The sequence below is a fragment of the Oryctolagus cuniculus genome, chromosome 5 (genome assembly GCF_964237555.1).
Source record: "Oryctolagus cuniculus chromosome 5, mOryCun1.1, whole genome shotgun sequence".
In the NCBI taxonomy this organism is placed as follows: Eukaryota; Metazoa; Chordata; class Mammalia; order Lagomorpha; family Leporidae; genus Oryctolagus; species Oryctolagus cuniculus.
The window spans coordinates 37,126,060-37,146,897 of record NC_091436.1 but is presented as its reverse complement, the minus strand read 5'-3'; the positions used below and the strand labels follow the sequence as shown (position 1 = coordinate 37,146,897).

At 41.1% G+C, this 20,838-nt stretch overlaps 1 pseudogene; it reads right to left on the bottom strand.

The window, feature by feature from the left end:
• Nucleotides 1–1,133: 1,133 nt before the first annotated feature.
• Nucleotides 1,134–19,848, bottom strand: LOC103349931 (POU domain, class 5, transcription factor 1-like; annotated as a pseudogene).
• Between the last annotated feature and the right edge of the window lie 990 nt (nucleotides 19,849–20,838).

The window sequence follows — 20,838 nt, the reverse complement described above, 5'->3', positions numbered from 1 at the left end:
TTGCCCTTTTTAAGAGTCCTTTTGAGGCCTCACTCCTTCCTGCAAACTATTGAAGATCTCCTAGGGATTATCCCTGCAAAAGGAGTCCGTTCTCTTCCCAGCTCCACACAGAATTCTCTCAGTGCTGCTATGTTCATCACTGCCACATGGTGCCGCTGTGGAACACGGGTTCTGCTGAGTCCAGAGGCCAGCGGTTGACTGCTGGGATTTCACCCTGCTAGTACTGTCATTTCAACAACAAAGTAACAGTTCCTTAGTTCACTCCAGATTTCAGCAACTGTTTTTTAAAGCTATGACAGGTTAGCCAGCCCCCACGGCCTCAGCAAACTGTGTGTCAATTCCTCTCTTTTTCACTCTCCCTCTCCTGTTCTCTTGGATTTCAACAGTATTTGGACTGCATATATGAGTGTACTCCAAAAAATTCACAGAAAATGGAATTAAAACATGCTTATTTTGGTGTGAAAACTTAAAAATCCATGCATAGTGTTTTCATTATATGCATTTTCATCAACTTTTTGAAGACCCCTCATAGGTACAGGTTTCATTTTTTTTTCATTTTTTTTGTGCCAAAATGAGTTAACCTTTTAATCTTACTTTCCATGAACTTTTTGAAATACTCTCATATATCTTTCAAGGATATTAAGCTTCCCATATCTTTTCACTTATCACTTCATGCTAATAAAATAGTAACTTTCAGTGATACAGCATCTTCCCATTTCAGAATTCATTCATCATCAACAACCGGTCTAAGAGGGCAGCACTGAAGCCCACAGGAGGGGGGAGTGACTTTCCCAAGGGAATTCTACACAGTAAGGAAAGAGCTGGAATACAGTAGCTGGGGAATCTGTTCTACCTATACGTCAATTATGCAACTAATCTGATGTCTTATGGTTAAGGAATGTCTGCATTCTTTTTTTTTTTTTTTTTTTTTGGTTTTATCCATTGTGTCTCAGGCTTCTTTACTTAAAAACAAAACAATGTGGGGAATAGAATCAAGGGCATCACTGAACTTCACCTTCCCTCCAGTTCCCCCAAAACTCCTAACCCCCCCATTGTGTTTCCAATGCCTTCCTTTGTGAATGAAGAACTGAATCCCCAACGCCCTGGCATCATCGCCCCCAGGTTCTCGCTCCCTAGATTCTCCCCTGACCTCTACCTCCAGGCTCCTGGGAAGGGCAGGCAGCTCCGTTTGAATGCATGGGGGAGCCCAGAGCAGGGGCAAGCACAGGGGGGAAGGCTTCGCCCTCAGGGAAAGGGACTGAGGAGTACAGGGTAGTGAGGTGAGGGCTGCCATAGTCTGGGGTACCGAAATGGGACTCCAGTGCCAGAGAAGACACAAGTCCCCCAGAGAAGGGAGATCCAGCAGCCTCAAAATCCTCTCATCAGGTACAGTCAATGTTTGATCGCTTGCCCTTCCAGAGCCGGATGCAGAACCACACTTGCCCTGCGTCCTTCTCCAGCGTCAGCTGCAGGGCGATGTGGCCGATCGGCTGCAGCGTGGGTTTTGGGTCCTGCAGGAACACGTTCTCCAAGCTGCCCCTCAACGGTTCTCGATACTCGTTCACTTTTCTTAGGGCCTGCAGAGGGTCTCTGCTTTGCAAATCTCCAGAAGGTTCTTGGCGTTGTCGGCCTCTTCTGTCCACTTCGGCCATTGGAGGGTGAACCAGCGGCAGGGGAGGACCTTTCTCTCTGTCTCTCTCTCTCACTGTCCACTCTGCCTGTCAAAAAAAAAAAATTAAAAAAAAATCCTTAAAAAAAAATAAAACTAAATCATTATAGGTATATGAAATAAGGAGAAAAATAAAGCTATGTACAGATGAACTTGAAAACAAAATTAAAAGATAAAGGTATGGGCCCAATACTGCGGCATATTAGGTAAAGCCTCCAGCTATGGCACCAGCATCCCATATGGGCTCTGGTTCAGCTCCTGGCTGCCCCACTTCTGATCCAGCTTCCTGCTCATGTGCCTGGGAAAGCAGCAGAAGATTGTCCTAGTCCTTGGGCCCCTGCACCCACGTGGGAGACCCTGGAAGAAACTTCTGGCTCCTGGTTTCAGATTGGCCCAGTCCTGGCTGTTGGGGTCATTTAGGGAGTGAATCAGCAGACGGGAGATCTATCGCTCTCTCTCTCTCTCTCTCTCTCTGCCTCTGCCTCTCTGTAATTCTGCCTTTTAAATAAATAAAATAAATCTTTTTTTAAAAAGTGTATTTTGGTGCAAAAAAATTTTGAAATCCATGTGTAGGCTTTTTATCATATGCATTTTCCATCACATTTTTGGAGATCTTTCTTATAGTCTTTTTTTTTTTTAAGATTTATTTTATTTATTTGAAAGAGTTACAGAGAGAGGTAGAGACAGAGAGAGAGGTCTTCCATCCACTGGTTCACTCCCCAGTTGGCCACAACAGCCAGAACTGCGCCGATCCGAGGCCAGGAACCAGGAGCTTCTTCCAGGTCTCCCACGTGGGTACAGGGGCCCAAGGGCTTGGGCTATCTTCTACTGTTTTCCCAGGCCATAGCAGAGAGCTGGATTGGAAGAGGAGCAGCCGAGACTAGAACCAGTGCCCATATGGGGTGCCGACGCTTCAGGCCAGGGCGTAAACTCGCTGCGACACAGCGCTGGCCCCAAGATCTTTCTTACAGTCTTAATAGTCCATGTCTGGTGCCAGCACAGTGGTGTAGTGGTAAAGCCGCTGCCTGGCCTGCAGTGCCGGCATCTCATATGGGGGTCGGTTCAAGTCCTGGCTGCTCCACTTCTGACCCAGCTCTCTGCTATGGCCTGGGAAAACAGTAAAAGATGACCCAAGTACTTGGACCCCTGCACCCACAAGGGAAGACCTGAAGGAAGCTCCTGGTTCCTGGCTTCGGATCGGCGCAGCTCCGGCCGTTGTGGCCAAATGGGGGAGTGAACCACTGGATGGAAGACCTCTCTCTCTCTGCCTCTGCTTCTCTCTGTGTGTAACTCTGACTTTCAAATAAATAAATAAATAAATCTTTAAAAAAAAATAGTCCATGACAGGGTGTTCTGTTTTATTTCTATTTTCTTCCTATTCCTCCTTTTTACCTATTTATTCTCTATGTTGCAAGTTTAGATGTTTAAGCAGCATAAGGTGGAAAAGAAAGAAAAAGAATATTTGCTGGGTGCTTATTATCAACTACCATGTTCCTAGCATAGAATAAATGCTGAACATAATTCATTGAATGAAATGTTAAATCTGATATTCACATTGACATACAAGGCATTTATGATTGCTTCCTTCACAGATGGGGAAAGGTGAAATTACCTTCTCAGTTCACCAAACCAGTAAATGGCCACCCAGTATTTAAATGCAGGTCTTTGATACACTAGAAACCCATGATGGTTTCCTGAGGCTATGCTGCCACTTTGAGAAGTTCAAGGGAGAGTTGTAATACTGGTGCTATAGGCTATTCAAATAGTGTCCAGAAATTTGTGAAGTGATTTAGTTTGTCCATGCCAGTCTAGGGAGGCCTATGTTCGAAATAATTATTGCATTAAGTGTGAGAAGCCCAAAATTGCTGTATTTGAGTTGAACTTCAAAAGCTGACATTTAAGGGGAAAATAAAAAAGTCTATTTTGAGACTTTATTGCTCCCTGCTGTCTTATAAGACTGTAAGTACAGCAAGTCCCATCCATCTGTTTTGTGGTGGTTGCTTGGAGTCAGTCTGTGGCTACTGCGTGACTTGACAACTCTATAGTCACCTCCTAAAAATAGTATTTATTGCTTGATCATAAGCCTGTCTGAAAGAAGTGCCCATATATATTATTGACATGTGATTGTCTGTTGTTTTTATTGCAACTAAGGCACATGCAATATGAAAGGCTTAGCTCACTAACACTCCTTTCGTCCAAATCCCTTCTTAGAGTCTTGAAATCACCTCTTGTTAAATAGTTCTGAGCTCTCATCATCTGCTAGCTCTCTGTCCCCAGTATTAGAGAAGAAATTCTCATTAAGGAATGGAAATCATGCATGTAAAATTTGCTCAGCAAAAAGCTGATTTCAGAAAAGGAGGATCTTTTTAATTTTAGTCTTTCTGAGGTTACAGATGAGTGTTTGTTGGGGTGGCAAAGTGTTCTAGTGGTTTGTACAGCATTTAACCATTAGACCAAATGTCTGCCCCTGTTTCTCAGTTTTAATGTCAAGTCTCCCGCTTTTGTCCTGCCTATCTCAGATGCTCTTCTATCTTTGAATTATCTGAACTGTCAGCTGCAGTTTCTTTTCCCAGCTCTGTCTCTTGGATCCCTGTGTTGAGCATGTGTTTTCCTCATACAGAATAGTTCTGGGACAGGGCATCTTCAGGGCTATAGCACCTGTTCAAGGACAGATCCTAGAGCCAATTAGTTTCCAAACGCCCATGGAAATGTCTCAGTCTTGAAAAAATATGGATAGGCTCCAAATAATATAAGAAAACCAAAAAATTAAAAGCAACAAATGTTCATTGAATTTTTACAAACACAGTCAACTGTACTAACTGACAAATTTAGTAGTAATAACAATTTCATTGCCTCTGAAAATAGTTTGGGACATTGCAATTTCTTAGTTTGAAAGAATTCCTTAGTATACAAAGTGATGGATAAAAAATCATAACCAATCTTAAGTTGAAATCTATTTTTAGTCAATAATTTCAAAAGCAAATTTATAGACATTCTTAAAAATTTATAGCCAAAAGTCATATGTAATGTGGGATGATAGTTTAATATGTTTTACATGATATGAGGTGAAGCCTTTGTAGTAAGGGTACTCTGTGCCTTCAAATAACCCTATAAACCCTTCCCTCTTTGGTTCCTGTCTGGTCTTTTCTTTCCCTGGGATGAGCACCCCCACCTCCTGGGCAGGACTCTGTCAGCGGAACATCACTGGACATATCAGTTTCTAGCAGTGACAGTTCGGGCAACTTCATCAGCCTCTCAGTCCTTCCGTTTATTTCCATATGCAGAAATTCCTGGAAGGATTACAGAACAGACTTGAGCAGAGGAAAAGGTTTGAATTCAGGATCTGCGGAAGGCTTAGGAATCTTGAGCATTATGAAACATGGGACAGCTGACTGGGGGGAAGGGTGTACTTAAGAAGATGGTCCACTTTGTTCTTGTGGCAGATCACATTATTGTTCCAGATAGTCCATCTCCTCCCTGTCTGGCAATGATGCATTTCCATCCATTGCATGGTACTTGCAGAGCTGCTGTTTGGCAGAATACACCTTGTGCAACATGGCAGGTTGGCCGTGTGACATGTATCAGCCCTTGGAAATGCAGCGTTGCCACCCACCTCCAAGCGGCAGCTTTAAGGGCAATTCTGTGCTCCTGCTCTTTTCTCTGTGCTTTGGGAATGAGGTCATGTCCCAAGCAGGAACTGCTCCTGGAAGAAGGCAGCTAGTACAAAGCCACAGAAATAGAAACAGAGGTATAGCTGCTAAGGTGTACTTGTGCTAGAAATACTTATTGTTGTAAGAGGAGTGTTTCTATAGGAAAGCTTACGAGGGATTGGAGGAAAACACATAGTCCTTCCTTGATCTAATTTTAAAAGAGCATTTTTTGCATTAGCCATAAAAACAATCAGCATGTGTTACTCTCTCCCGAGTAGTGTTGTACCTTCCTCAGCACTTTAGCAGAACTAAGAAGTTAACACCATATGAATCCTTGTGCTGCCCATATCACATTGCCATGAGGGTCCATTATAGGGTCTCGGGAGTGAAGCCATGGTGATACTTGACTGACCTATAAAATTACATATTTGTACCTAATGACACCTGCAGGGATTTACTGCGGCAGATAATTACAATTATAAGTGTGAAGTATTCTTTTTTTTAAAGATTATTTATTTATTTGAAAGGCAGAGTTACATAGAGGAGAGGCAGAGAGAGAGAGAGAGAGAGAGGTCTTCCACCCACTGATTTACTCCCCAGTTGGCCGCAATGGCCAGAGCTGCGCCGATCCGAAGCCAGGAGCCAGGAGCTTCTTCTGGGTCTTCCACGTGGATGCAGGAATCCCAGAGCTTGGGCCATCTTCTACTGCTTCCCCAGGCCATAGCAGAGAGCTGGATCAGAAGTGGAGCAACTGGGGCTAGAACTGGCGCCCATGTGGGATGCCAACACTTTAGGAGGTGGCTTTAACCACTACACCACAGCGCTGGCCCCTGAAATATTCTTGTTGGCAATTTTGATAGTTAGGAATTCTTTGCAAGGCACTTTCTGTATTCCATAGAAAGCCAACATTATACACAGAAACTCATTTCCCAATGGCTTAATTTAGCACACTACTTATTTCTACATGGTGTGAATTTGTTCTTTCTTTCCGAAGTACCTTGACTTGGAACAACATAACATTTTATTCATTACAGCAAAGTAGCAAGAGCTAGGATTTTGTTTTTTGTTTCTAGTTTATTTTTATTGATTTATTGAATGCTGCTTTTAAATCCTTCATGCAGACAGCCTTCTATCCAACAGTGAGACTTTAAGAAGAAAGATTGTCTTTAGCTTGGAACCTTGAAAAATGTGGCACTGTTCTGAACACTTCTGCCTTATCCCACTGTCTATTTGTGCCTTGCTTTGTCTTATTACATATGATTCATTTACTCATTCAGCAAAGAGTTATTAATTATTTTCTGCTATCTGTCAAGTGTTGTTTAGTACATTAAAGACAGTGGAGAACAAGAGAAATAACATCTTTTTTTTTTTTTTTTATTTGACCTTCTTAGAAATTCTTAGGAAAGGATCTAACTAAGCAGTTGTAATAGAAAGTCCAAAAGCCATAGGGTAGGGCTGGGCTTAGTGTGACAAGGAGTGCACAGAAGGCCATGTTGTTGGGATAAAGTTTAAAAGAGAAGGGAGTTGGGGCTGATGGAGTCTTGATCACAGGGGCCAATGAATCACGGTGAGGAGTTTGGGTTTTGTTCTAAACATGAGATGTCACAGGTGAACTTCGACAAGGGGATTTCAGAAAGTTTATAGAAAAATGGAATTAAAAGATAAACCTATTTTGCTGCTAACATTTTGAACCATACAAAGTTTTTTCATCATATCCATTTTCTATGAGCTTTTCAAATTCTCTTTGTATTTGAGAAGATTACTCTGGCTATTGAATCTAGAAAGGATAGCCAAGGAGAAAGAAGGAGGCAGATTGTGGGGAGAAGTCCAGAAAAGTGATGTGATGATGTAGACGGGAGTTGTACTACTAGGGAGAAGTGGTCAGATCCAGCGCAGCCATCCCTTGAAATACAGAGGGCCTTGGTTCTGCGTCCCCTAAGATAACCAAGTCACTTACATAAAGTGATGCAGTATTTGCATACAACCTGTGCACATGCTCCCATATACTTTAAATCATCTCCAGATTAATTATAATACCTAGTACAATATAAATCTCATATAAATGCTTGTTGCACTGTATTGTTTATGGATTAGTGACAAGAAAAAAAAGAGGCCGGCACCGGGGCTCACTGGGCTAATCCTCTGCCTGCAGTGCTGGCACACCGGGTTCTAGTCCCAGTCAGGGCGCAAGATTCTATCCCAGTCGCTTTTTTTCCAGTCCAGCTCTCTGCTGTGGCCTGGGAGTGCAGTGGAGGATGGCCCAGATGCCTGGGCCCTGCACCCGCATGGGAGACCAGGAGAAGCATCTGGCTCCTGGCTTCGGATCAGTGCAGTGCGCGGGGCCGCAGCAGTCATTGGAGGGTGAACCAATGGTAAAGGAAGACCTTTCTCTCTGTCTCTCTCTCTCTCACTGTCCACTCTGCCTGTCAAAAAAAAAAAAAAAAGAATCTGTATCTGTACATGTTCAGTACAGACACAATTTTATCCTTTCAAACATTTTTGATTTGTGTCACAACCTGGAGATACAGAACCAGCAGATATGGAGGGCTGAGTGATACAGCACTTCCAGACAGGATAGCAATGGGATACGAGTAGAAAAACATGAAGAATGGCACCTCACATATTGTTCTAAATGACTGGAGCAATTGTGGTGCCATTGCCTGACACAGAGAAGACTGGAGAAGAAGCAGATTATTGTGGGGAGGGGTAGGAGATTATATATATATATATAAATTATATATATAAATAATATATATATATATTAACCAATGAAAATGTATCTTAAGACAAATGATCTATTTCTGGAGCTGCTACTGCTCACAGGCTTGTGACCATGAAGGTTGTCACATTTCCTCCTGGGCTGCAAACACTTTCAAGAGCCACCTGGACGCTTAGTAGAGTTTGAGGCCAATGAACTTTGGAAGAAGAGTCTTCTAAAGGCTAAAGACCCAGAAAAACAGGCATATCATTATTGCACTACGCTTGTGGTGAACATGTGTTGTTTGTTTTGGTTTTAATTGCCTGACTCTCATTCTGATAACTGTGCTCAATTGATGTCTCCCACAGGGGTTGGCAAACTATAGTCTATTTTTGGCCAAATCTGGCCAACTCCTGGTTTTCTAAATAATATGTTATTGGTTCATAGCCATGCCAATGGCTGCTGTTGAGCAACAATGGCTGAGTTGAATAGACAGAGACTGTATGATCTCCTAAAAGCTAAAGTATTTACTCTGTGGCCCTTTACAGAAACAGTTTGCCTGTCTTTGTTCCTGTGGAGCAATCATTCCCCAGCTTGGAGCCCAAGTGCTTTGCGCGAAACTGGCTGTGCTTTGGGCTCCAAGGTTTGTCTAGGATAAATAGTCTGCCCACTCCCTTCCACAGGTTTAGGGTCAGTGTTGACCCTGGCTTGTCTAATTTGGGATGAGGGCTGGATCATCTCATACTGGTTCTGAGTCTGGAAGAATGCAGCTCTGGGAGTCCTCAGAGCCACCTGGTGCAGCCAGAGACTGAAGTTAACATGAGAGAGGAGGAAGATCTCCGCAGAGAGGGAGAGGATTAAGTTGTGGTGATGTATTTTGAGCTCCTTTATCTTTCCTGAAGCCAGTGAATCCCTGGACGTTCCCATTACAGTTTCCTTTTCCCTTCTTGTTTAACATGTATTAGTTTGACCTTTAAAAAATCATTTGTTACTGAAGGGAAGCCGATAGACATGAATGGATGTAATGCTGGATATTAATCTATGTGATGTATTGGCTATTGAAATAAATCAAGAAATTCATGCCTTGTGACATCCTATTTTCTATAAATACCAGCTGAAATGGTTCCTTTGACATAAGGTTGCTGCTGGAAGTGAATTTTTATTCTTTTATCCTTGTAAAGGATTTTTCCTCACACAACACTCAGTATTTTTAACATGTTTTGCCTTTTTTCATGGATGTTAGAGGGGGATTATTTCTAATCTACATGTTGTAAGATTTGTGAGAGCAGAACCCACATTTTTCTCGCTTTTGCATATCCCCACCACAAAACACCATGCTTGTCCTACCCTCCTAAATACTAAAATGAAGATAAGGATATGATTGAGTGTGGATAGGAAGCTGTTGAACTTAAAAACTCAAGACAAAGATGAGTCAAAATGAGATAGAATATAAAGATTAAAAGAGAACATTAGCCTTCCTATTCCTTTCAAAATTCTCAAGGAGGAAAGAATATTTAAATTAATGCAAGATTGATATTTTGATTTAGAGTGTACTAAATTCTTTTAATACCTGAATATGAAAATATTGAAATAGTCCAAAATATCTCAAGGCTATGGAATCTGCCTAAAATGTTGCCAAGAAATGGAATTGACAGAATTATCAAAACATGTTAAATGGCTAGAGTTTAAGGGTGGGTGGGAAATGAAACTATTTCCTGAATTTATTCTACTGAATTCAGTCCATTTCATAAATTCTTTGTATAATCTATGCCTAATTGTGTTGACTCTGAATTTTTGACTTTAGAATTTAAATACAAAAATACTAGTTATTTTAAAACGTATTTACATTATTTAGTTTATTAATAACATTAGATTATTTATTAATAACATTATTTAGTTCATTAATAACATCAGATTTGATAGATTTATTTTTAAGAGATTATCCATACATTCATGTGAACATATAATTACATAAGCCACTTAACATATATTTACTGAGAATTTTCCATATATCAGATGAGTTTGTGAACTTAAGAACTTTGGAGCTGAAAGGGAGAGAGATAAAGTAAATTCATAAATGACTAAATCAATGCTTTTAAGTATATCCTTCTGTGATGATGCAAACTCTCTACTGGAGGTCATTAATTTAAGTGAAATAACTTAAGCTGAGAACATTAAGTACCACATGATCCCACTCACATGTGATCTTACAAAACAAGAAAGTGACCTAAAAGTATAATGATTGTTATCAGAAGTGGACAGGCAAGGGAGGAAGGGATTTGGGAAATCGTGAATAATGGGTACTAAGAGATAGATAGCAGGAAGCAGTTCTGAGGTTCTACTGCAACGTAAGATGACTATATATAATGTGATGTATTGTATTTCTCTCAAAAAATAAACTAGAAAATAGGATCTTGAATGTTTTCAGCATAAAGTCACATTGAATGCCCAAAGAGATAAATATTTTTACCCTGATTGGCCATTACACAATGTATACATGTGTGGAAACATCACATGTATAATATGTAGAATTCTTATGTTTGCTAAAGCATTTTTTAAAATAAAATGTTTTATATATTTTCCATCCAATGTGTAAGCCACTACCTACATGTTGTTTTTGAGCATTTGAAATGTTTGCTAGTGTGATAAAGAGCTGCATTTCATTTTATTTACTTTTAATTCATTTACATTCAAGAAGTTAGTGGAAAATGTAATTAAATGATAATGCCTGATGTGTTTGGCCTAGCAATTAAGACTCAGGTTAAAACACCTGCATCTCACTTCAGAGTAATTGAGTTTAAGTCTTAGCTCTGACTTTTTTTTTTTTTTTTTTTAAGATTTTGTCGCTCCCCCTCTTCGCGGAGGAACGACACAGGACCCTGCGCTGTTCTTTTGTCTGCTCGGCCCTCCCCGGGTTTGCTGCTGGTTCTTCCCGGGTTGGCTACCGTCCCTTCCACCTCCGTGGAAGGGCGGTTCCCCCTGGCCACTTTCCCCACTTCCACGGGGGAGCGGCACACTGCCGGCCGGCTCTCTGGGGGCTGCACAGGTGTTCCTCTTAGATGTTCCCGGTGCATGTTGTCTCTCTCCTCCTTTATAGTCCTCTTCCGCCAATTCCAACTCTGCTACCCACACGCCGAGTACACTGCTCTCCTCCAATCAGGAGCAGGTCCTACAGTTTATTGGTTGAACTGGAGGCAGCTGTGTAGAAGCTGTTTCTCCCTTCTCAGCGCCATATTGTGGGAGAGCAGATGCATAGAATAAGTCTTAATTCCAGTAACTTAGTCTAGTCCGAGTTGCTCCCAGTTGCTCCCCACAGATTTATTTTCAGAGAGGAAGAGAGAGAGAGAGAGAGAGAGAGAGAGAGAGAGAGAGAGAGAGAGAGAAACAGATATGTCTTCCATCTGCTGCTTTCGTTCATCTGCTGGTTTCTTCCACCAGCTAGTTCAGTCTCCAAGTGGATGCAATGGTTGGGGCTGGGCCAGGCCAAAGCCAGGAGCCAGGAGCTTCTTCCCAGTCTCTCAAGTAGGAGCAGGGGCCCAAGTACTTGAGCCATCCTCCACTGCTTTCCTAGGAGCATTTTCAGCAGGCTAGATAGGAAGTGGAGCAGCTTGGACTTGAACAAGTGCCCATATGAGATGCCAGCACTATAGGCAGGAGCTTAACCCACTATGCCACAGCGCCAGCCCCCTGCTCTGGCTCTGGCTCTGGCTCTTGACTCAGACTTCCTGCTAATGTGAGAAGTCTTGAGTCCATGTCATTCATGTGGCAGACCTGGATTGAATTATACAGTTTACATGAATTTAAATGTTTATTTATTCATTTTATTTATTTGGGAGGGAAAGAGAGAGAGAAAGGAAGAGGAAGGGTGAGGGAGAGGGAGAGAGAAATCTTCCATGTACTGACCCACTCCTCCCCATCACCAAATGACCACAAAGGCTAAGGCTGGGCCAGACCAAAGGGAGGAGTGTGGAACTCAATCCAGGTCTCCCACATGAGTGGTAAGGACCCATTCACTAGAGCTATCACTTCCTGCCTTCTAGGAGGCACATGAGCAGGAAGTTAGAACCTGAAGTGGAGCTGAGACTCGAACTCAAACACTTTGATGTGGTAGTGAGCATCCCAGGCAGCATCATAACCACTGCTCCAAATGCCTATTGCTCTGTAAATTTTATAAAGACCCCTGGTTTTTAATAGTCACTTCTTGGGATGGCATGGCTACCACAGACAGCAGAAAGGTAAAACATACCTACAACTGACATAAGTGATATATTGAGTCATAAATGGGACATTTATCAGAGTATATTCTAAAGAAAAGAGTGGGGCCAAGCCTGAAGGAGAGTCAGATACAGGTTCATGGATTCATGGAAGTGGCTTCTGGGAAGGGCTTTAAAGAATAGGTAGAGCTGATTTTTATATAAATGTGTGCATACTTGTATACATTCACATGCACCACAATTTTATGGAGAAATAGAAGTTTTTTGATGCAAAAAATTGAAATTCATGCATAGGTTTTTCATAACAAGCATTTCCCATGGATTTTTCTTTTCATTTTTGTTTGAAAGGCAAAGAGAAAGAGAAAGGGAAAAAGAACGAGGAAGAGAAAGAGAAAGAGAGATTTACTCTCTGCTGGTTCACACCTAAAATGCCTGTGAGAGTTAGGGCAGAGCCAGGCAGAAGCCTGGAGTCATTGACTCCACCCAGCTTTCCCACAAGGCTGGCAGGGACTCTACATTGGCAATGTACTGCCTCCCAGGGTGCACACTGGCAGGAAGCTGGAAACAGAAGTTGACCTAGCACTCTTACCCTTGCACTTCTGTATAGGATGGGAAACCTTTAAGGGAGCTTTTACCGCTGTGCCATGTGTCCACCCCTCCATGGACTTTTTGAAGTTCTTTCACATTATGGAAGGAGCAGGGTAAGAATTTTTTCAGGCAGAAGGTTTAGATGGAAGGACATGACTTGGGAAATATAAGTCCAGTTTGATTTTCACATAAAATGTGTGTACAAGAGTAATGTTAGATTATTTTATTTGAAGAATATTTTGTGGGAGATCTTGAAAGTCATGCTGAAATCATAGTAGTTAAGGAGTCATTACATTTTATGAAACAAAAAAAAAAAATACATGTGACCAGAGATAGTAATCTAGTGACAATCATTAAGGAGAGTTCCAGTAGAATAGGAAATTTAATTATCAGGCTCATAAATTCTTAATAAACATTAGTGAGATCTATAATAAGAATTACGGAAAAGGAAAGATGGAGAAGGCTTGTAAGAAATTTTCTGACATCAGAGACATGTTGATTTGTAGATAGAGTGGTCACTGAGACTGCTGGTTGCGATACGGACACAGCTTATCAGAGTTCTGGTTCCAGAACCTGCTACTCCACTTCCGATCCAATTTCCTTCTAATGTAATTGGAAAGGCAGTAGAAGGTGGTCACTGCTACTTACATGAAAGACTAGGATGGAGTTCCTAGGTGCTGTCTTCAGCCTGGTCCAGCCCAGGCTGTTGTGGCCATTTGGGGAGTGAACCAGTGGATGGAAGATCTCTCTATCTCTATGCATCTCTTCTCTTTCTGTAGCTTAAAAGTAAATAATTCTTAAACAAAGAGTGATTATTCCTTCTTTTTTGTCTAGAAATTTCTGAATCCAGGATGGCTTGCTGTGGTAACTTCCACCTACAGTGAGAAGGCATCTTGGTGCTTGAGAATAAGGTGCAGGTAACAGAGATTGAATCTCAGCTTCATGAAGCCTTCTGAGAAAAAGGAAAGAAGACCTGAGCAGCTTCCATTGTTCGCCAGGCCATTTGAGAGGTTAGAGAAAGGACACAGGTGACAAAACATCCATCCAGGGGGGCTCACGCTGTGGCATAGCGGGTAAAGCCATCGCCTGCAGTGCTCGTATCTCATGTGGGCACCGGTTCGAGTCCTGGATGCTCCACTTCTAGTCCAGCTCTCTACTATGGCCTGAGAAAGCAGTGGAAGATGGCCCTGCACCCACGTGGGAGACCCGAAAGAAGCTCCTGGCTTTGAATCAGCTCAGCTCTGGCTGTTGCAGCCAATTGGGGAGTGAATCAGTGGATGGAAGATCTCTCTCTCTCTCTCTCTCTCTCTCTGCCTCTCCTTCTCTTTCTGTGTAACTCTGACTTTCAAATAAATAAATAAATCTTAAAAAAAAAAACAGTGATGACCTGACCATATAGGAAATGCACAGAGGGAAAGGTGGCAGTCTGGACATCAAGCACTTGAAATTGTCCCTCTGTGGAGCCATAATTGTCCCTCTGTGAAGGATTTCTCAGTAAGAGAATACACTAGAATAAAGTTGAACACCAGCCCAAGGCAACTATCCTGGCATTTATGAAGATTCTTACTAGCAGGAGTCACACCAGCAGCCAGAAGATCCCATGTGAAGCCAACAATGCTTCCTTTCCCATTGACAGGAGAACTGCTGCTGTCATCTCTCCAGGGCCTCCTTCACCCTAGGACTTGAGGTGAAAGAAGAAGGAGGTGAGATTTGGTCACACACCCGCAGGAAATAGGTTAGTGTATGTTACTCCAGAGACACTGTTCATGTCCTCCTGTTAAACACCTTGTTGGCACCACAGCTTTGAAATTCCCATGTTTAGAAAATTAATGAATTTTATTTTTTAGAGCAGTTGCATATGCTCGTGTGTGTGTGTGTGTGTGTGTGTGTGTATGCATTCATGTATGCCTGTTTATAAGTTAAATGAATGACAGGAATGATAAAAGAATTAGGAAGGAAAATTTAGGAATGTTTTGTTCTTATAAAGTACTTGCTCCTCCCTTAATTTTAAAGTGGACTTCAGTTGGTTCTAATTGTCTATTGAAAATTCTAGGGCAGCCACTAAAAATGGTTTAAAAAAAAGAAAAGAAATACAATTAATAAGCTAAGAAAGGAGAGAAAATTGATTCATATAAAAATATTCAATTAGTAGCAGAAAAGATGAAAAACATGGGCAAGGCAAATAGGAACAAAGAGCAAGATAATCAAATGAAAACAATAAGAAATAAAGTTGTTATTAATTCAACTAGATCAATAACCACTTTAAACATAAATGGTCTAACTACACCAACTAAAAGAGATTTCCAGAGTAGATAAAGAAATAAGCTGCAGTTATCTGTTGTATACAAGAAACCCACTGTAAATAGACTGCACCTTGACAAAACTCCAATTGGGCAGGCTCTGATAAAAGAGCGTCTTTTAAGGACAGGCTCTGTTAAGAACAGATGACAGACGTATTTTAATATAGTTTCCCCACCCCCTGCCCCGACACAGACACACACATACACACCAACCAACCCCACCTTGCTGGAATCGAGAAGGGATTTTTCTCCGTTACTCAGTGTGGGGACCTGGTAGACCCCTAGAAGATATAACTCTCCCAACTGTGCATGTAGGAAGCAGGGAGAGTGCTGTGTGATTATGTCTGTGTCCACTTTTTATATCAATGACCACCTAAATTGAAGGTAAAGTATTTGAATATAGGTGAAAGGGAAGTGGAGTGTTCCTACCTGGGTAACAAGTTGGTTGACACTGTTATTAATAGAAATGCAAGATCACACGGAGAAGCTGGTTTTGAGGGAAATTATGACACTCTCTTAGTGGGGAGAGTAATAAGACCAAAAACCTTTTCCTCCAAAAATAAAAGATGATTCACCTAAGCATGTTTAAACAGAAAAAAAAAAACCCAGAAAACAAAAACAAACAAACAAACAAAAAGTCCTCCACCCAAAAAGCTGTAAATGGTACCCAGACCTAGCTCTCTATTAGATACGCCCAGTGGTGCTTCCTGTCAACATCTCTCTGTGGAGCCTCTCGGCTGCTGCTTCTGGCAAAGACAGCTTCCACTGGTCACTACTTCCAGCGGTGGTTAACATGGGTTTCCATAGCTGCAGCTTCCAGCCGCCACCCCTATTGGCCTGGGTGCTTCCCAACAGCAATATCTCTAGCAGATCTTCCTGCTGGTGAATGCTTCTCCAAGTGGTTATCAGCAGCCCCTGGCATGTCACTGCCTTCTAAAAGGTCTAACTTTAAACTTCCTCAATCCCAAACACCTTCTCAACACAAGCTTCTGGATTCCTTCTGTGGTTGGAGAGAACATTACATTTCCAACACGCCAGTCTTCAATAGGCTCCCTTGAGAAGCGGTTACAATGCCACACTGTTGTTTCAAAGTCCTTTACGTCTCCATTAGCTACTCAATGTGGCTCTGGTAGGAAATTCTCATAGGCAGTGATGCTGGGCTTTAGGCTTCAAGGACTGATGAGTGTTTCTCATCAGCCTTCTTTTCTTTCAGCTGAGCAATTTGTGTATATGTGAGATCACTAAGCAACCAGGTCTGGAAAGATGTAAAAAAAAGACTACCATAACAGATGGCAAAAAATTGACACAGACTCATACGAAAAAGGGTGAAGAGCACCAAGAACTGTCTGAATGAACTCACAATGTGTATAATATTAGTCAGTCCCATTCTTCTTTTTTTTTTTTTTTAAAGATTTATTTATTTGAAAGGCAGAGTTACAGAGAGAGGTAGAGACACAGAGAGAGAGAGGTCTTCCACCCTTTGGTTCACTCCCCAAATGGCTGCAATGGCTGGAGCTGGGCCAATCTGAAGCCAGGAGCCAGGAGCTTCTTCCAGATCTCCCACATGGGTGCAAGGACCCAAGGACGTGGGTCATCTTCTCCTGCTTTCCCAGGCCATAGAAAAGAGTTGGATCTGAAATGGAGCAGCTGGGACTTGAACTGGTGCCCATATGGGATGACAGCGGCGCTTACCTGCTATGCCACAGCACCGACCTCAGTCAGTCCCATTCTTAACAACCTTTCTCACTTCTGTTCAAGGCTGACTACAGAAACTGACTTGTGCGCAGGCAGAGCTGCTGTTCTTGAAGTTGTCTCCCAAGGTTCACCCTAGAAAGCCCATAATTCCTTCCCCAAAATCCAATTCTAGGGAGCTACAGTGTTGTCAGTGACCCCCATGCCTCCCTTCTGTCAGCACATCCTGATATTGAGGCATCTGTGCAAATAGAGTCCTGGGAATTGTCCCTGACCTCTCGGAGCTCCTGAAAATAAATATGCAAACTTGTCTAATAACGTTGAGCTAAAAATTATGAATGATGTAAAATAATCTTCATGATGGGATTTAGCATCTCAAGTTATGTGTAAAATTTAAAAGCAAACAAACACTTTTATTTTTAAAAATAAGAATGTTATAGAGAATATTTCTTAAGCCCATAGATTTAATGTCAGTGCTTGATGATACCTCTCTAGGGAGGGTAAAACAAATACTCAACAAGGATGACACAGATCAGAAAGAATTTAGCTAGGGAGGAATCCAGATTGGGAGGAAAATAAGGAGTTGGACCAACTCTCATTAAAAAAAAAAAAGCCTTCTGGAACAACATAAAAGAACGTTTTGTAAAAAGACTAAAAGAATAACAGCTTATCTTTTATATTTTAAGTGCTAAGGGTTTCAGTTTGAAAGGAGTTCAATCCCAAACATAGAATAAATCATTACAAATTGGATTGAAACATGGAGAATGTTCAACATTGTTAATGATGAATGAAGATTTGTAGGTTCACAATGTGGGTCAAAATTTCTCAATTCCAATTGCTTTTCTGAATTTTGGATACATATGGTTTGTGTTAAATCTGTATTTTCTAGTTAAGTGCCTACCACATCAGCAGTTAAATTGGGATTTTTTTGTGTTTTCTATATTGTTTCTATAAAGATGATGATAGACTTGAAATACAAGATAATGTATACAGGATGATCCTCAATCAATAAGATTTATGGGCCTTGTTATCCTTCTCTTCATCTTTATTACATCTTGGACTACAAGTGCAATCATTGTATATTTGTTTATAGCCCAGCCTTTCCAGGATTTAAATGCCCTAAGTGAAATCTATCAAGCGTGCTTCTTGTATGAAAGTGAGTCTATCAAAGTAAAATTTTCTATTCTAATATCAAACAACTGGGGTTGGTTTAAAATATTTATTTATTCACATGTGAATAAAAATGATTGAAAGTACCCTCCCTTGTTTTAATTCCCTGGTCTCTGACCCAGGATGGTTCATGAACTAGTGTGTCTAATTTTTGGTTTTGTTAGCTTTCGTATTTTTATAAAAACATTTATTTATTTATCTGAAAGGCAGAGAGAGAGAGAGAGAGAGAGAGAGAGAGAGAGAGAGGCAAGCTGAGGAGAGATCCTTCATCTGTTGGTTCATTTCTCAAATACAGCAGCCAGGGCTGACCCAGGCCAAAACCAGGAGACAGAAACTCAGCCCAGGTGTCCCATGTGGGTCCCAGGGACTTTAGTTATTAAGCTATAATTACCTACTGTTTCCCAGGGTGTGCATTAGCAGGACACAGGATCAGCAGCAAAACTGGGATTTGAACCCAATGACTCTGATATGGCATGCTGGCATCCCAAAGGTCAAATGTCTACCTCCATATGTATATTTTTTAAATGTTAGGTAAAGGCAGAGTGGATAGGGACACTTTCTGTTATTTAGAAAAGTGATTTTTTGGTATATGTTTCTCCTGCTAGTGTCCTGTTGAAATGCATATATGCATAATGTAATGTGTCGATAACCCTGATTGCTGGAGTGGAACACACATAGTCAGGCGCACATTATTTTCCACCTTGGGACTCAAGAAACCATAAAATCCTGTCGTGCTCTTTAATAAAATGATGTTTATTGGGTCCTATTAAATATTCAACGAATATGTGTTTCATAGTTGTTATTCATTAGTTTCAATTTGGAATTATGTTTTAATGAATGGACTCTCTGGGAAGGTAATAAAAAAGAATGCCAAAAGAGATCCATTAAGATTTAAATAAAAATGGACATGGATCCAGTTTAAAAGAGAATTCCCTTTCCACCTGATATGTGTATCTTGAGGGACTTTCTTTGTACAGGCACTTTTAGCTTTGAGGTTCTACCTTGTTTCTATTGTTTATCTCATTTACTGCACACATGATGTGCTAGTTAATTAGGCAGTGAAACTTGTTAGGTGCACTATGTGTTGCCGTTCAGATATGTAATGTATACATATTAACCATACTGACAAAAAAGTATTAGAATTGGTTGACTTAACGCAAGTCTTAACATGTTGATATTGAGATAAGAATTCTGATTAATAAAGGATACTCTACATTTCTTGCCAACTCTTCTTTTATATCTTTTAATCGCTCAATATAGAAGAAGGGTCTATATGTCTGTTGCTTTGGATCCTATATTTAGATTTGGAACCTGACTTACTATTGTAAGAATATATTTTACTTTGTTCGCTTTATTCTTAGTCCTAGTAATAGTCTGTATATAATCAGTATGACTCATGAGGTAAAGAATAGTTATAAATTTACGGAGAGGGGGCCGGCTCTGTGGTGAAGCAGGTTAAAGCCCTGGCCTAAAGCACTGGCATCCATATGGGCACTGGTTCATGTCCTGGCTGCTCGTCTTCCAATTCAGCTCTCTGCTATGGCCTGGGAAAGCAGCAGAAGATGGCCCAAGTCCTTGGACCCCTGCATCCACGTGGGAGACCTGGAAGAAACTCATGGCTCCTGGCTTCGGATCAGTGCAGCTCTGGCTGTTGCCATCTAGGGAGGGAACCAATAGATGGAAGACCTCTCTCTTTGCCTCTACATCTCTCTGTAACTTTGTCTTTGAAAAAAATAAACTTACAGAGGACAATCTTCCATGATTTTATTTAAGGCATGGGAAATGGGACAAGAGAATGCACGGAATATGCAATGAATATCTGGCTTTCCTCAAGTTTATATTGTGTTGCACATACTTTTAGGCACATGGCCAATTGAAATACAATGGCTTGGTTTTCTAAGCCATTAATTTATGTATTGTGAGCTACCTCCAAAATCATGAAAAACTCTATTTGTTAGTGTTTCTTCCTGGAATATTCTTGGATGTTTTTAAAAGAAGAGATGGCATATTTATTTTAAATGTCTTTTTGATTATAAAATGATGCATATTAATTACCCAAGACATGAAAAATCTAGAAAATCATTAAAAGAATATAAAGTTATCTTGACCTTATCATCATAAGATGAACTATTTGCTAAAACACTTATTCTTTTTAGAAAACATCTCTGGATTGTATTTAAGATTAGGGTACCTCTTCCTAGACAGAAGGAGATTTATAGTGTTCCAAAAATGTAATGAAGTCATCAGAGAAAAATTATACTTTGTTTGTGCAGAATCAGAAGGTGACCTGATCAGCCTCTAACTATCATTGTGAACTAATGAACGTTAGTGTAGTCAACAGGCTAATGCACATCCTTCTTAGCCTTCTTGGAGCTCAGTTGCTTCATCTTTAGTAGAAGTCTCTCTTATTTGTGTCCTGTATCTTTTTGACAGGACCTTAATGGTACTTGTTAACTTTCTTATTATTCAGTCTGAAAAGATGTCCTGGGGCTGGCTCTGCAGGGTAGCAGGTGAAGCCGCTGTCTCATTCCATGTAGACACCAGTTCCAGTCCTGGCTGCTCCACTTTGGACTCAGTTCCCTGCTGTGGCCTGGGAGAGCAGTGGATGATGGCCCACGTCTTGGGCTCTTGCACCCACATGGGAGACCAGAGAGGCTCCTAGCTCCTGGCTTTGGATCGGCCCAGCTCTGAAGACACATTCTTCTTTTTTCCCTTATAACTACCTAATGAAAAGGCTTAGATGGAATGGTTACTCAAAACAATGAACATCCTTTGGCTCAGGTAGCACTCTTGAAATCCAAGTTTCCAATAAAGAAACCAGGGTTGTTGGAGAATGATTGATTCCAAGTCTGGATCA